This window comes from Pelodiscus sinensis, chromosome 3, assembly GCF_049634645.1.
Source record: "Pelodiscus sinensis isolate JC-2024 chromosome 3, ASM4963464v1, whole genome shotgun sequence".
Classification (NCBI taxonomy): domain Eukaryota; kingdom Metazoa; phylum Chordata; order Testudines; family Trionychidae; genus Pelodiscus; species Pelodiscus sinensis.
Window position 1 is genome coordinate 57,618,405 of NC_134713.1, and position 13,094 is coordinate 57,631,498.

A 13,094-nucleotide genomic window follows, 5' to 3' on the forward strand; every position below is an offset into this window, starting at 1 on the left:
GAAGATAAAATGTAAGAAAAGATGTCAAGGAAAAGAAGCTTTTACCTAATAGGTAGATTCTCCAAAACCATGATCTGGTCTTTTTCTATCTCAACCCCACATCATTCTTTTAACATAATAAGAATGGCCATACTAGGTCAGACCAAAGGTCCATCTAGCCTAGTATCCTATTTTCCAACAGTGGCCAATGCCCCAGGGGAGTGAACAGAACAGTGAATCATCAAGTGATCCATCTCCTGTCATCCATTTCCAGCCCATGACAAACAGAGGCTAGAGACACCATTCCTGACATTCTGAATTAGCATTTTTCCTTTTCAAAATGTCCTATGATTTGCCTAAAAAGCCCTTTCCCTCCCTATTCTATCTCCTGCATTTTGTCAACACATTGGCATGGAGCAATGTGAGAGAGACGGGCATAAAGAACCAAAGAATAAGAGAAGCAAAGAGGAGAGTGAAGAGGCAACAGCTCATGTGGACAAAAAGCTGATAGGACGGCTTAAAAAAAAGTAAGGAGGCTAAGGAGGGGGAAGATGAAATAGAATGGAAATATCATACATGCTTCAGCATTTAAAAGCAGAAAAGAAATACTATTAATTTTTAGAGGAAAAAGAATCAGTAACAATCTATGAACAAACAGAAGTAGCATTATGTTTGGAAAGAGAGGACTTGGATGCCAAGGTTCTACCAGAAAATGTCATTTTCCTTCCCTGCAGACTCAGTGTGACATCTATGTATTATAAAACAGGGCTATTTGCATAACAGACTGGGCTTTTTAATAGTTAAGGCAAAATTCTCCTTCAGATCTGCACAGCAGATATTGACTCTGATATTCTACTTTTTCAACATGTGCAAAAATCCCACTGTACCAGAACATCAGTGGACACCCGCAATGTGGATCTGAGAATAGAATTTTGCCCTTAGTGCTTCATATTTAATGGTAGAAAAAGAAATATGTGGAAATTCCAGGCAATGCTTCATGACAAAAAATATTTTTGCAGTGTGCCTCTGTGCTAGGTCTTTCTAAAATACCTTCTCTCTCTTCTTCCTCGTCTTCTTTTTCAAGAAGGCATTACAATTATTCAAGGATATTGACTGAAATTGGAATAGATATGAAATAAACTAAATTTATACACTTTTTTTGTTGGATTCAGCCTGAATTTGTACATATTTGTTTTGTGCATTTATTACATGTCCCTGCTCATTAATAGACAGAAAAAATAATTAGTAGAGAGAAAAAGATTCTTGAAATATTATGCACTTCAAAGATAAAGATGAAGGATCTGGCTCAAAAGAAAGTCTGTCAGATTATGGCGATGTTCACAATTCCACACTACATACTGGGTATCACTTTAATGTAGAAGTGATATGTGCAGGGGCAGCCCGTGCATGTAGGCAACCTTGGCAGTTGCCTAGGGTGCTGTGTTTAATGCAGCACCCAATGATGACATCACACCATTGAGGGCTATGGAGGCGGGGGCGCCGATCGCGCATTCCACCTAGGGCACCAGTTGCCGGCAGCTCTCCTCGAGCCACTCCTGGACATATGATTGTACCTCTAACATATAACAATCGTAGTAATTATCACTGGGCAAAGATGCTTTAGCTCTGATTCTAAGTTGTAAATTTTCAAGGGCGCTGATCTGTTCTTCTACCCCCACTCTCCTTAAATGTATAAACCTCACGCCTTTGGTCTTCATCTTTCATGGTGCAATCATGATTCTCCCACTCTCAGACTGGGTCTTAGGCTGTAGTCCTCATGTACTAACCATGGTTACCTCAGCAAGCTTGAATGGAGTTCAGTACCTGCTATCCTGCTCCTGGGGAATAGTAACTAGTGGTATGCCAGGACTGAACAGAATTCTTAAAGCATAATAGTATTTTATTTAGAACCAAAATATTTCAGAGAAAAAAGATGTTAAAAACAATCTACTAATGTATTGTGTCCAGTTCTGGGCCCCCCACTACAAAAAGGATGTGGACGCATTGGAGAGGGTCCAGCAGAGGGCAACCAAAATGATTAGGGGGCTGGAGCATATGACTTAGGAGGAGAGGCTGAGGGACTTGGGTCTGTTTAGTCTGCAGAAGCGAAGCGTGAGGGGGGATTTGATAGCAGCCTTCAACTTCCTGAAGGGAGGTTCCAAAGAGGATGGAGAGAGGCTGTTCTCAGTAGTGACAGATGGCAAAACAAGGAGCAATGGTCTCAAGTTGTGGTGGGAGAGGTCCAGGTTGGATATTAGGAAAAACTATTTCACTAGGAGGGTGGTGAAGCACTGGAATAGGTTACCTAGGGAAGTAGTGGAGTCTCCATCCCTAGAGGTGTTTAAGTCTCGGCTTGACAAAGCCCTGGCCGGGTTGATTTAGTTGGACTTGGCCTAGAGCAGGGGGCTGGACTTGATGACCTTCTGAGGTCTCTTCCAGTTCTATGGTTCTATGAATGTTACTAAGGCTCTATATTACACTCCTGCAGGACTCATCTCTGTGTCCATGTCAGAGCTGCCTGACAAACCTATCCCCCTATCCACATATCTCACCAGATAATTCTTTTAACTATTTAGTGCCCTTTGGTCATTTGATTCACACCTGTGGCAAAGCACCTGTGTCACTTCAAACTTGGCATTGAAGCGGGCCATCACTTATAACCTTAGATGCATACAGAAACCAGGTCATCATTTGCAACCTTACATGCATACAGTCAGGGAGGTGAAGTTACTAAGTCACATACAACAGTCATAAAACTACTATTTATCAGTATTCTTAGATTACATAGCAGCTCCATGTCTGCCACATGACATTCCATTTGTCTCCAAGCTTCATCTCTCCTTCATCTTGCAAAATATAGCTGGTGTTCATAACTGAGGATGATACCTGATTAAATAGAGTCCCTATCCCCCATACCCAGTGGCATTTTTCACTTTTTACAAGCTAGCCAAAATAGGGATGTTAGGGTATGTCTACACTACCCCGCTAATTCAAATCCCGGGCTTCATTTGCAAGTGCGGATGACTACATTACCCGTCGCTAGTTCGAACTAGCGGGGTAGTGTAGACATACCCTAGTTAAGTATATTTTTTCTTATAAATCCCCTGCCTGATTGACTTTATTTTTTATTAATGGTTGATTGAACAGAAAAAAATTGTCTTTTAAATGAAAGAATAAAAAGAAAAACCTACAGCAAGTACCATTATTTCAAGACTCTCCAGACCAGATTGTGGAAATTAGGTCAGCATCACACAGAGCAAAATATTTTTCAGCCTGAAATTTTGACCTTACACTCTGTGAGTGCTGTCCAATACTACATCAGTTTCACATGGAACAGATACTGTGTCATAATGGACTTCAAATAAGAGCATTTGTTTGTTAATTAAATAACATCCAATAACTGATGACAAAGCCAAGTATCAATGAGCCATCACCAGTTTTGAGAAGGAGAGAACTATATCATGAATTTTAATAGAAGTGACTACAATAAATAATTTCTTGTTTCTAAAGCATGTAGCATCTGCCACCTTTCAATTGCTTCTGAATTAATTGACCACATCCAGTTTTATGTTGTAAAATTATTCCAAATATAATCTAATATCTGCATGGATTTGTACCGCAGGTTATCATCCTTGCAGTTTAATGCATTGCTCTCACTCTGACAGCTTATATAAAGCTACATATTTATATGGATTTTTTTTGTTAGTAGTAAAATCCAACATTTTAACATTACAGAGCCACACATTGGAAATATTTTAGCATTTAAATGGCTTAGCAATATTTTCCAAATGAGATGGCATAATTGGCGCAAAACATTATTTAATGGAAAAATGCCTCTATCTAAAACAGAGAGAAACAAAATCTTTTTCTTAGATTGTAAGAGTACCTGAATAGGCCACACTGAGAATGCCATACTCAGGACAGACTGCACGAAATAGGGCAGACAATCTCTGAAACTGATGGTTTCTTCTATAATTAATTCACCTAGGCAGTAACAAAACAGCTTCAGCAATACCACACTGGTTAACAAGATGCCAAATACAGACCCCTTTAGACACTCCAGTCCTTGACTCCCATCCAGACCACCAAGTCTAATATAGTGAGAAATTATTGAAAACATGATTCACCTATCCCAAAGGACTGGATAGTTACCACCAAGTCAGTCTGAGTCTCAGATCTTACCCAGTAATCATGCTGATGCCAATCCTTCAGTAACTCAAAGTAAAGATTTACTAATAAAGAAAGAAGAGAGTTATAAATGGCTGAAAGATCAATATAGATACAAGTGACTTCCAGTGCTTGTAGTTCAGAGCACAGCAATGACAGAATAAAATGCTGCCTTGTAAAATTCTCTCTGGAATCACCTCCACAGACAAAAATCCAAAGGCAGCTTAGATAGTCTGTTAAAGTCTTCCCAAGTATTTTCCAGGGTATTCCAAATAATTATTTGGAAGGTCTCTGTCTTACGACCTGTATTTTCCCTGTTCAAAGTTTAAGCAGGCTACAGGTGGCAGGATCAGGATAAAGCCTTACAATTATATCTGCAAGTTAATCTGGTTAAATTATTAAACTTGTAACAAGATATAGGTAACAAAAACATACATGCATAGCTTATTTCAAGGTAATTTTGAAATAGCTTATTTCAAAATTGGGCAGTGTCTACACAGCACCAAATTTTGAAATAAAGCACTATTCCAAAACATCCCTTAACCCTCAAGCAATAAAGTTTACAGGAATGTTGGAATAGTGAGCTCTTAAGATGCGAAATAGCTATGTCGGGATACCAGAGGTATCCCAAAATAGCTCTGCAGTGTAGATGTAGCCTTATTGTTTTTAACAGTGGCCAAAAACATCTGATGGCATGAATGATTCAGCAACCCCCATGAAGATCTATATGGCTCAATCTTATCACGGTAAACCCTAATAGGGAAGCAAGTCTGATTAAGATCAACACAGAACTCAGACCCTTTGAAAGGGAAATGGGAATCAACAACCAATAATTTCAGAATAAATAATCTAGACCCTTACCATATCCATTTGTTAATACTCATAGATACAATGAAATGCTCACTTAGGCTAGGTCTAGACTATGGTTTTCTTTATTAAAGTGACCTTTTTTCGAAAAAACTTCACCTGCATCTAGACTGCCGCCATGTTCTTTCAAAATTAAATCAAAAGAATGCAGCAGTTTTTTTGACAGAGGTAAACCTCATTTTACGAGAAAGAATGCCTTTTTTTGAAAGAGCTCTTTCAAAAAAAGGCATCCTTGACCACAAACAGGGCTTTTTCTAAAGAGAGCACACAGATTGCCTGGGTGCTCTCTTTCAAAAGAGCAGATCACTTTTTCGATAAAGTTGTGGCTGTCTAGCTGATCTCTTTCAAAAGAAGCTTTTTCGAAAGATTCTTTCCAAAAAGCTTCTTTCGAAAGAAGCGTGTAGTCTAGACGTACCCATAGGTATGTTATTGAAAGCAAATGATGCAATATGCATGATGCAGAAACTGGAGAAGTGATAAATAATGATGAGGACAGGACAATTATGCATTCTGAGTTGGATCACTTTAGTAAGAAAGACCAAGGTGAACAATATGTATTTTAATACAGCCAAAAGCAAGGTCATACATCTAGGAACAAAGAATGTAGATTACACTGACAAGATGGAAGAATGTATTCTGGAAAGCAGTGACACTGAAAAGGACTCTGGGATCATGGGATCAATAACCAATTAAACATGAGCTTTCAGTGCAATGCTGTATTTAAGAGGGCAAATGTAATTCTTGGATGCATAAGCAGGGAAATATAACAAGTAGAAGTAGGGAGGTGATATTGCCTCTACATACACCATTAATGAGCTCATTACTAAAATACCTCATCCAGTTCTTGTTCCCACACTTCGAAAAGGATTTTTAAAAAATAGGAAAAGGACTCAGAAAAATCTGAATGCTCTGAGGTCTGGAGTGCATGCCTATAGTGAGAGATAGACAGAGCTCAATCACTTTAGTTTGTGCAAGAGAAGGTTAGAAAAGATTTGATCACAGTCTACTTTAGGAAAAGAGTTCTGATAATAGTCAACTCTTTAATCTAGCAAGAAAAACATGTTCCACTAGTTAGCATCTGAAGAAAGACCAAAACTAAGGACCATATTTTTAACAACGAGGTTGGAAGAATGTAAAAAAAAATCAGTTAGCATTCGTTCTACACTTTTTATCTTTATAAAAGTCATCATAAGTAATATTTTGTAAAGAGACACTTTCAATTGTCAATATTGCAGAACTTGTCAAATGTTTCTCCTTGTTCTTCTGCTCCCCCTACAGCCCCCTCCGCAGAGGGACTTGTCCCCCCACAGAGCAACTACCCCCTGCATGGATAGGAGGGGCATTGCTGGACCCAGTGCTGGACCGTCCAGCCCTGGGGACCCCATGTCATGGGGGTAGGGTGAGGGGGACATGCCAGGGCAAGGTATGTTTCATTGTAAATCTGCTCTTCTGTTAATAGGTGGTCAGCTGCTAATATCTACCCTGGTAATCTACAGCATTTTGACATCAATCAAGGCACTACTTTGACAACAGTGAGCAAATGCAACTGCCTGGTCAGTGTGTGTGTGTTACATGATGACCATTGTGCCTGATATTGAGATTTAAGTCTACAACAATTCAGCTAGAGAGACTAGCTTGTAAGCTGAAACTGATGCTAATAATGTTTTCAGGAATGGAGGTTCTTTGCTCAATCCCTAATGTCAGCTAAAATGACACATGTAAATCAGCATACATCATGAACTACTTATTTTCCAATATCATGTTACTATTAAAAGCCTTTAAGTCAGGGGTGGGCAATAAATCTTGGAGTGGCTCCCCACTAAAAATTCAGTAAGTGGTCAAGGGCCTCACTTTTCTGTGGAGGGGTGGGGGGTCTAGGTTGGAGGTTGGGTGCAGAAGGGTGAATGAGACGGTGTGGGGTCTAAGAGGGTGTTTGGGTGAAGGAGGGGGTTGTGGTCTGGGTCAGGATATTGGGGTGTAGGGTCAGGGAGGGAGTGTGGCTGCAGGAGAGGATTTTGGCCTGGGGGAGGGGTGTAGGAAAGGGTACAGGGTCTGGGAGGCAGTTGACACCTGAGGCAGAGGGTTTGGATGGTGATCTGGGGAAGGGAGCTGGGGTGCAGGAGGAGCTGGGGTGCCAGAGGCAGGCGCTGCCTGGGAGGAGTTTACCTAAGGGTCTCCTGGATAGCAGGCTGCAGCACCCCCAAGGCAAGCTGGTTTCCCTGACTTTTGCAGCACCAGACTGCTTGAAAATACAGGCTGCTTCCTCCACGTGATTCTTAGCTCTGTGTGTGGGAAGAAGCTTGCACTGCCCCAGGCTTTCAGGCCAATCTCTCGGCTCTGATTAGCTGGCTGTTTCCAGCCAATAGGAGCCGAGGATTAGCCTATGGGCGGGGAGATCGCACAATGCCTCCCCCTCCCTGCAGAGCAGAGAGCTGCAGGGACTGCGTTTTAAACCTCAGCAGCTACATGCGCCTTAGGGTTCCGGCAGGATGGTCCGCAGGCGAGATCTGGTGGCTTGGTGGGCTGGATCCAGCTTCCGGGCCGTATTGTACCCAGCCCTGATTTAAATACATCATACAGCTCTTCATCAAGGTTAAAGTCACTTTCACAGAAAAACATGTCCAGTACATAATAAAATAACTGACCAACAGCACTACCTACACCTTCCTATTTTCCATCACCATCCTTCATTTCTCTCTCTCAAGGGTCATTTCTGTATTCTGTTGCTTCTTCCTTTTTAACGTCTCTAAAATTACTCCTTCCTTGTCCATGCCTGGATAGTCATGCTCGATTACGGTAACCTCCTTCTGTCTGTTTTTTTCCCATCACCATCATTTGCTACTCTCCTGTCTTGCTAAACTCTTCTCACCCATCACTTCTGCTTTCTCACAATCATCCTTCCTCAAAACCATTTACAGCCTCTGCATCTCCTTCTACATCAGTTTCAAGCTCATTGCCTTGACATTCAAAGCTCTGCACAGGGGCATCACTGACAGCTTATCTCTAGTTGCCTGCCACTCTCCTTACTGGACCTTGCATTCTGTCAATTCCATCTTCCTCTATGCCCTCTGTAATGGAGTGGGAATTATCAATAATTCTTTTATGAATCCTATGTGTGCCTCAGTTTTCCTCTGTGTTTTGCACTGTTACCCAGTGGGTACAAAAATATGAATGCCATTCCTAAATATGAACAAGTTCCCAAGCAGGAACAGCATGGGAGATATGATACATGCGTGTCAATCTTAATCAATGCAAAGTGATGCACATTGGAAAACAACCTCTCAACTATGCATACGAAATGCAGGGATCTAAATTACCTGAAAGAAGAAATCTTGGAATCAGTGTGAATGAAAAATCTCCTCAATGTGCAGCAGCAAAGAAAGCTAACTGAATCTTCTTATCTATCATTCAGCAAAGGATTGTAATGCCACTATGCCATGATATGCCCACACTTTGAATACTGCTTACAGTTCTTGTCATCTCAGCCCAAAAATGATCTATTAGGACTGAAAAAAGTATAGAGTCATGCAACAAATATGATGAGAGGTATGGAACAATTTCCATATAAAGAGCGAGGTTTAAAAGACTGAGACTGGAAAATACATAACTAAGGGGAGATACGACAGAGATCCATAAATCATGAATGTCATGGAAAAAGTGAGTAAGAAAGTGTTATTTACCCCTTCATATAACAAAAGAACCAGAGGTCACCCAATGATATTAATAGGCAACAGATTTAAATTAAACATAAGGGGGTACTTTTTCACACAATACACAATCTACCTGTGGAAATTCTTGATAGGGCATGATATGAAAGGCAAAAATATATCCGGGTTCAAAAAGAATTAGGTAAGTTCAACAGCTGGTAGCCAAGATCCTTAGGGACCCAACCCCATGCTCTGAGTGTCCCTAAATGTCTGATTGCCAGAAGCGGGGACTAGATGAAAGGGGATGGATCACTTGATATATTGCCCTGTTCTGTTCATTCCCCTAAGGCATCTAGCATTGGCCATTCAGAAGACAAGATACTGAGCTAGATGGACCATTGCTGTGACCCAAAAAGTAAATTTTGTTTTCATGTGTTGCTGTGATAAGGTCTACATACTTGAGTACCAATATATTGACCCTGACCACTAAGCCAAACTGCTCTGTGCCATAGTCATAAGGCCACTTTGCTTGCTGCTTTGACTCTAGTCAATGGACTGCACTGTGGTGAGGCTCAAGACAGTCTGGTAGACAGCATCAGCAGTGTCAGTGCAACCCCTATCCACCCTGAAGGCAGATGGGATGTGCATATATCATCACTGTTACCTACTTGTCAGGGGGGAATGACCAGGTTATTAAAGAACCGGTTGAAATTGGCCCATATCAGTACAGGGCCCAGAGAAACACTCATAGAATCATAGATTAGGGCTGGGAGAGTCCTCAAGAGGTCATCTAGACCAGTGGTTTTAAAACTTTTTTTCTCATGACCGAGTTGAAGAAAACTGTTGATGCCTGTGACTCAACATAATTTAACTCAAGTGTAGGCTCTGAGGATGAGAGCTTTGACATGTAGGAGGAGGCCTCAGCTTTGAGGGAGAGTGGTCAGGTCTGAGGCTTGAGGCGCTTACCTTGAGCGGCTCCTGGTCAGACGTGCATCAAGGGTACTAAGGCAGCTTCTGGACTCTCCTGGTACCTCAGACCATGCTGCACCCCAGAAGCAGCCAGCAACAGGTTCCCAGCCAATGGGAATGCAGAGCTAGTGCTCAGGGTAGCAGCAGTACATGGAGCTCTTAGCGCTTTCTCCTCCACCTCCCACCTAGGAGCCAGGCCCGGTGCCAGCTGCTTCTGGGGCACAGTGAAGTCTGCGGTGCCAGGACAGAGAGGTAGCCTGCCTTAGCATCCCCATTTGTCACCTGATCACCCCACATCAATGAGACCCAGCGCCTGACATTCCTTGACCCGGACTGGGTCACAACCCATAGCTTGAAAATCACTCATCAGCTACGTCTAGATTGCATCCCTTTTTCGTAAAAGGGATGCAAATTAGACGTATCACAATTGTTAATGAAGCGGGGATTTAAATCTCCCCCGCTTCATTAGCATAAAAATGGCTGCCGCTTTTTTTCGGCACGGAGCTTTGCCAGAAAAAAGCGCCAGTCTAGACGCGGATCTTTCGGAAAATAAAGCCTTAAGAGATAAGGGATCTTTCGGAAAAGGCTTTATTTTCCAAAAGATCCGCATCTAGACTGGCGCTTTTTTCTGGCAAAGCTCCGTGCCGAAAAAAAGCGGCAGCCATTTTTATGCTAATGAAGCGGGGGAGATTTAAATCCCCGCTTCATTAACAATTGCAATACGTCTAATTTGCATCCCTTTTACGAAAAAGGGATGCAATCTAGACGTAGCCATCTGGTTTAACCCCCTGCTCAAAGCAGGACCAACCCCAGCTAAATCATTCCAGCTGAGCCAGGGCTTTGTCAGACCAGTCAGCCTCACCTCAGTCCCTGGAAAAATCATGGATTTGGTCCTCAAGGGATCAGTTTTGAAACACTCGCAGGAGATACACACATACCTTCCCAATGTCTGAAAAATCAGCACCTATCAACAGAAAACCTCAGCAGCAGAGCACGTGAATTCATCTGAAAAACAAAGGAGAAAATGCATCAGATGATTGGAATAAATGCTATCCTTTGGAGGGACTCAGCAGCTCTGACGTGGAAGTGAGGTCAAAGAGACAAAGACAGAAATGGGGTTAATAACAGTTTCCATTGCAGTGGCTTGGCTAGGGTGGACTATGGCTTAACCTTTATCTCTGTGATAAGGTAAGAACTTCAGATTCTGTAAACCAGGTGACAGATTAATTGCTACCCTCTATTGTTGCAAACACTCACTCGGAGAATTGTGCCCTGAAGTGGTACAATACAAATCTACCATAAGAATCTGACTTGGCTAGATTCATTTCAGGGACACAAAGTAATACAGGAATCCTGGTTGCCCTAAGGCTCTGTTTCAGAGTCTTGGCAGCCACAGACCTGTCCTGTGAAACTCTGTGGGTTCTTGAGGCTTTTCACACTAAAAGGGTATGTCTAGACTACATGGGCTCTGTCGACAGAGCCATGCAGATTAGTGTACTTGAAAAAGGGAAATGAAGCGGCTATTTAAATAATCGCCACTTCATTTGCATCAAAATGGCTGCTGCGCTGTGCCAGTCAGCTGTTTGGTGGCACAATGCGGTAGTCTGGACGCTGTGCGGTCGACGAGGGAAACCTCATTCCACAAGGCATAATGGGGCGGTCGACAAGGGCTTCCCTTGTTGACCGTGGAGAGTCCAGACTACCGCACTGTGCGGCCAAACAGCTGATCTAGAAACCTATGTCTAGAAACCTCATCTACATGGCTCCATCGACAGAGCCATGTAGTCTAGACATACCCAAAGAATCACTCTCTAGGGACTGGTTGTCAGTTGGGCGTAGACCAGACTCTGTGTATCCATGACATCTACCCCCAAAAGTATCTCTGTGCCTTTTCCTCCCTAACCTTGTGCACAAGAGAACCTCCAATAGTCCTGCAAATTCTCCCTCCATTAGCCAATGTTTTTTCCACAATCCCTTCTTCCCTCTAAAAATAAAGACAAAGTAAAAATTTTCCTAATCCATGGACTGCAATCAGAGTACCATATTTTAGCGAATATAACCCATGGGTTATATTCATTTTTACAAATCCCTCTCTCTCCCCCTCCGTGGGGTATACTTGGTGCGGGGCATACAAAACTTTTTTTACTTACTGGGGGTGAGTGCGGCTGCGTGGGAACTGGGCGGTGAGTGCTTCACCCACCCAGATCAAGCTCACAGGCAGGCGTCACATGCCTCAGAGAATGGCTTCCCCACCCGCTGGGCTCTGAGAGCCCCTCCCGGACGAGGGAGGCATGGCGCGGCCCCAGCATGCTTCAGGCTACCTCCAAAAGCTGCCAGGGGGTGAGTGCTTCCCCTGCCTGGATCAGGCTCACAGGCAGGCATTACATGCCTCAGAGAATGGCTCATTAACAGGTGATTACAGGGGCTTTGCATTACCATCATCAGCTGCGGCTGTGGTACCATTCTCCACTGAGTCTCTCCTGCGGGCTATACTCGTGCGCGGGGTATACAGGGATTTCTAAACTCAAATGGCATAAACCGCGGGGTATATTTGGGTGTGGGGTATATTCGGGTGTGGGGTATATTCGCGAAAATACGGTAGTTGTCACAGTTCAGGACAACTGCACTTGCCTTTCCCTTCACTGGTCCAGCAAAGGCACCTAATCTCAGGTGCGTAGGTAGGGTAAGAGGTACAAGGCTGGAGCCACAGCTAGGGGGTGAGCACAGGACTGGGAGCAGAGCCCCAGGGATGGCAACCAGAACCCTGGGTACAGGACCAGCAGCCAGGACCATGGGCATGGAGCTGGTAGATGGGACCCAGGGCAGAGATCTGTGTAAAACACGGGGATGATCCAGCACCCCCCGCAGTCCTAGTTTCCATATCTATGTATATGACCATCTTCTGAACAACTTCTTTCTCTATTTCCTATTGCCTATTTGTTTTATCACATGAGAAATTACCCTGAAAGTTATTTCAGGCCATCTGTATGCATTCTGTAAAGTATTACACATGCTTTTAGCTGCTGCATAATTATTAATTAATAATAATAATTTTGCATGAATGTGAGCAGTTTTGCTGGTATAGGATGTATTATATGCAGTTAAAAGCATGAAATTAAACAGAAAGAAAAAATCTACTTTTTCTTGAGAGTAAGATAAAAGCAAGACAACGAAACAGTACCAAACAGAATGGCAGTTAATACCAAAGGATTTTTAGCAATTAATGATGTACACAGATAACTCTTGTGATGATCTTATGAACACATGCACCTGCTTTGAGAGAGACACTTTACAAAAGCATACGGCCACTAAATCAGCAAAGGCATCCATTATGCTCAGCAACAAGGACAAAGTTCAGATGGAAATATGATCCATTTCGTAAAAACACAATAAAACCAGTGCTGTTGTGCAGAATGCTTAACATAAAAATTGCAATTAGACATCTGTTTTGAAGTACAGAGGGTT

At 42.6% G+C, this 13,094-nt stretch overlaps 1 long non-coding RNA gene across 1 annotated transcript in view; it reads right to left on the reverse strand.

Annotated features, from left to right (window-relative positions):
* The window catches only part of LOC142827594 (uncharacterized), a 66,916-nt gene extending 56,277 nt beyond the window's left edge, over nucleotides 1-10,639 (reverse strand). Inside the window, exon 1 of the long non-coding RNA XR_012902278.1 lies at nucleotides 10,568-10,639. This is a non-coding gene — a long non-coding RNA (uncharacterized LOC142827594). The remainder of the gene's footprint in view (nucleotides 1-10,567) is intronic.
* Between the last annotated feature and the right edge of the window lie 2,455 nt (nucleotides 10,640-13,094).